Here is a 4,973-nt window from a genome sequence, read left to right as displayed (position 1 = left end):
ATCAACACTCTGATAGTCCACAGATTACAGAATGCCTCCAGATGTGCATCGGAAACTACTACTGGTCTTCCAGAGAACGATCAAAGCGTAGACTGTTTGAGACATTAATCCCATGGAGGAAAGGGCGCATGGTGGCTGTTGTATTCAATCCCGATGCAATTTCTGTTTTTCATAAACACTCTGATAGTCCACAGATTACAGAATGCCTCCAGATGTGCATCGAAAACTACTACTGGTTTTTCAGGGAACGATCAAAGCGTAGACCTTGTTGGGACATTACTCCCATGGAGGAAAGTGCTCATGGTGACTGTTGTATTCAATCCCGATGCAATTTTTGTGTTTCATCAACACTCTGATAGTCCACAGATTACAGAATGCCACCAGTTGTGCATCGGAAACTACTACTGGTCTTCCAGGGAACGATCAAATCGTAGACTTTTAGAGACATTACTCCCATGGAGGAAAGTGTGCATGGTAAATGTTGTATTCAATCCCGATGCAATTTCTGTGTTTCATCAACACTCTGATAGTCCACAGATTACAGAATGCCTCCAGATGTGCATCGGAAACTACTACTGGTCTTCCAGAGAACGATCAAAGCGTAGACTGTTTGAGACATTAATCCCATGGAGGAAAGGGCGCATGGTGGCTGTTGTATTCAATCCCGATGCAATTTCTGTTTTTCATAAACACTCTGATAGTCCACAGATTACAGAATGCCTCCAGATGTGCATCGGAAACTACTACTGGTCTTTCAGGGAACGATCAAAGCGTAAACTCTTTGAGAAATTACTCCCATGGAGAAAAGTGCGCATGTTAACTGTTGTATTCAATCCCGTTGCATTTTCTGTGTTTCATCAACACTTTGATAGTCCACAGATTACAGAATGCCACGAGATGTGCATCGGAAACTAATACTGGTCTGCCCGGGAACGATCAAAGCGTAGACTGTTTCAGACATTACTCCCATGCAGGAAAGTGCGGATGGTGACTGTTGTATTCAATCCCGATGCAATATCTGTGTTTCATCAACACTCTGGTAGTCCACAGGTTACAGAATGCCACCAGTTGTGCATCGGAAACTACTACTGGTCTTCTAGGGAACGATCAAAGCGTAGACTTTTTGAGAATTACTCGATTGGAGGAAAGTGCGCATGGTGACTGTTGTATTCAATCCCGATGCAATTTCTGTGTTTCATCAACACTCTGATAGTCCACAGATTACAGAATGCCACGAGATATGCATCGGAAACTACTACTGGTCTTCCCGGGAACGATCAAAGCGTAGACTGTTTCAGACATTACTCCCATGCAGGAAAGTGCGCATAGTGACTGTTGTAACCAATCCCGATGCAATTTCTGTATTTCATCAGCTCTCTGATAGTCCACAGATTACAGAATGCCACCAGATGTGCATCGTTAACTACTACTGGTCTTCCAGGGAACGATCAAAGCGTCGACTGTTTGAGACATACCTCCCGTGGAGGAAAGTGCTCATGGTGACTGTTGTATTCAATCCCGATGCAATTTTTGTGTTTCATCAACACTCTGATAGTCCACAGATTACAGAATGCCACCAGTTGTGCATCGGAAACTACTACTGGTCTTCCAGGGAACGATCAAATCGTAGACTTTTAGAGACATTACTCCCATGGAGGAAAGTGTGCATGGTAAATGTTGTATTCAATCCCGATGCAATTTCTGTGTTTCATCAACACTCTGATAGTCCACAGATTACAGAATGCCTCCAGATGTGCATCGGAAACTACTACTGGTCTTCCAGAGAACGATCAAAGCGTAGACTGTTTGAGACATTAATCCCATGGAGGAAAGGGCGCATGGTGGCTGTTGTATTCAATCCCGATGCAATTTCTGTTTTTCATAAACACTCTGATAGTCCACAGATTACAGAATGCCTCCAGATGTGCATCGAAAACTACTACTGGTTTTTCAGGGAACGATCAAAGCGTAGACCTTGTTGGGACATTACTCCCATGGAGGAAAGTGCGCATGGTGACTGTTGTATTCAATCCCGATGCAATTTCTGTGTTTCATCAACACTCTGTTACTCCACAGATTACAGAATGCCTCCAGATGTGCATTGGAAACTACTAATGGTCTTCCAGGGAACGATCAAATTTTAGACTGTTTGAGAAATTACTCCCATGGAGGAAAGTGCGCATGGTGAATGTTGTATTCAATCCCGATGTAATTTCTGTGTTTTATCAACACTCTGATAGTCCACAGATTACAGAATGCCTCCCGATGTGCATCGGAAACAACTACTGGTCTTCCAGGGAACGATCAAAGCGTAGATTGTTTGGGACATTACTCCCATGGAGTAAAGTGCGCATGGTGACTGTTGTCTTCAATCCCGATGCAATTTCTGTGTTTCATCAACACTCTGATAGTCCACAGATTACAGAATGCCTCCAGATGTTAATCGGAAATTACTACTGGTCTTCCAGGGAACGATCAAAGCGTAGACTGTTAGAGACATTACTCCCATGGAGGAAAGTGCGCATAGTGACTGTTGTAACCAATCCCGATGCAAATTCTGTGTTTCATCAACACTCTGATAATCCACAGATTACGGAAAGCCTCCAGATGTGCATCGGAAACTACTACTGGTCTTTCAGGGAACGATCAAAGCGTAAACTCTTTGAGAAATTACTCCCATGGAGAAAAGTGCGCATGTTAACTGTTGTATTCAATCCCGTTGCATTTTCTGTGTTTCATCAACACTTTGATAGTCCACAGATTACAGAATGCCACGAGATGTGCATCGGAAACTAATACTGGTCTGCCCGGGAACGATCAAAGCGTAGACTGTTTCAGACATTACTCCCATGCAGGAAAGTGCGGATGGTGACTGTTGTATTCAATCCCGATGCAATATCTGTGTTTCATCAACACTCTGGTAGTCCACAGGTTACAGAATGCCACCAGTTGTGCATCGGAAACTACTACTGGTCTTCTAGGGAACGATCAAAGCGTAGACTTTTTGAGAATTACTCGATTGGAGGAAAGTGCGCATGGTGACTGTTGTATTCAATCCCGATGCAATTTCTGTGTTTCATCAACACTCTGATAGTCCACAGATTACAGAATGCCACGAGATATGCATCGGAAACTACTACTGGTCTTCCCGGGAACGATCAAAGCGTAGACTGTTTCAGACATTACTCCCATGCAGGAAAGTGCGCATAGTGACTGTTGTAACCAATCCCGATGCAATTTCTGTATTTCATCAGCACTCTGATAGTCCACAGATTACAGAATGCCACCAGATGTGCATCGTTAACTACTACTGGTCTTCCAGGGAACGATCAAAGCGTCGACTGTTTGAGACATACCTCCCGTGGAGGAAAGTGCTCATGGTGACTGTTGTATTCAATCCCGATGCAATTTTTGTGTTTCATCAACACTCTGATAGTCCACAGATTACAGAATGCCACCAGTTGTGCATCGGAAACTACTACTGGTCTTCCAGGGAACGATCAAATCGTAGACTTTTAGAGACATTACTCCCATGGAGGAAAGTGTGCATGGTAAATGTTGTATTCAATCCCGATGCAATTTCTGTGTTTCATCAACACTCTGATAGTCCACAGATTACAGAATGCCTCCAGATGTGCATCGGAAACTACTACTGGTCTTCCAGAGAACGATCAAAGCGTAGACTGTTTGAGACATTAATCCCATGGAGGAAAGGGCGCATGGTGGCTGTTGTATTCAATCCCGATGCAATTTCTGTTTTTCATAAACACTCTGATAGTCCACAGATTACAGAATGCCTCCAGATGTGCATCGAAAACTACTACTGGTTTTTCAGGGAACGTTCAAAGCGTAGACCTTGTTGGGACATTACTCCCATGGAGGAAAGTGCGCATGGTGACTGTTGTATTCAATCCCGATGCAATTTCTGTGTTTCATCAACACTCTGTTACTCCACAGATTACAGAATGCCTCCAGATGTGCATTGGAAACTACTAATGGTCTTCCAGGGAACGATCAAATTTTAGACTGTTTGAGAAATTACTCCCATGGAGGAAAGTGCGCATGGTGAATGTTGTATTCAATCCCGATGTAATTTCTGTGTTTTATCAACACTCTGATAGTCCACAGATTACAGAATGCCTCCCGATGTGCATCGGAAACAACTACTGGTCTTCCAGGGAACGATCAAAGCGTAGATTGTTTGGGACATTACTCCCATGGAGTAAAGTGCGCATGGTGACTGTTGTCTTCAATCCCGATGCAATTTCTGTGTTTCATCAACACTCTGATAGTCCACAGATTACAGAATGCCTCCAGATGTTAATCGGAAATTACTACTGGTCTTCCAGGGAACGATCAAAGCGTAGACTGTTAGAGACATTACTCCCATGGAGGAAAGTGCGCATAGTGACTGTTGTAACCAATCCCGATGCAAATTCTGTGTTTCATCAACACTCTGATAATCCACAGATTACGGAAAGCCTCCAGATGTGCATCGGAAACTACTACTGGTCTTTCAGGGAACGATCAAAGCGTAAACTCTTTGAGAAATTACTCCCATGGAGAAAAGTGCGCATGTTAACTGTTGTATTCAATCCCGTTGCATTTTCTGTGTTTCATCAACACTTTGATAGTCCACAGATTACAGAATGCCACGAGATGTGCATCGGAAACTACTACTGGTCTTCCCGGGAACGATCAAAGCGTAAACTCTTTGAGAAATTACTCCCATGGAGAAAAGTGCGCATGGTAACTGTTGTATTCAATCCCGTTGCATTTTCTGTGTTTCATCAACACTTTGATAGTCCACAGATTACAGAATGCCACGAGATGTGCATCGGAAACTACTACTGGTCTTCCAGGGAACGATCAAAGCGTAGAGTGTTTGAGATATTACTTTTATGGAGGAATGTGCGCATGGTGACTGTTGTATTCAATCCCGATGCAATTTCTGTGTTTCATGAACACGCCGA

Source organism: Schistocerca gregaria, chromosome 1 (assembly GCF_023897955.1).
Source record: "Schistocerca gregaria isolate iqSchGreg1 chromosome 1, iqSchGreg1.2, whole genome shotgun sequence".
Classification (NCBI taxonomy): domain Eukaryota; kingdom Metazoa; phylum Arthropoda; class Insecta; order Orthoptera; family Acrididae; genus Schistocerca; species Schistocerca gregaria.
The sequence above is the reverse complement of the archived record's forward strand: the minus strand, read 5'-3'. Positions refer to the sequence as shown.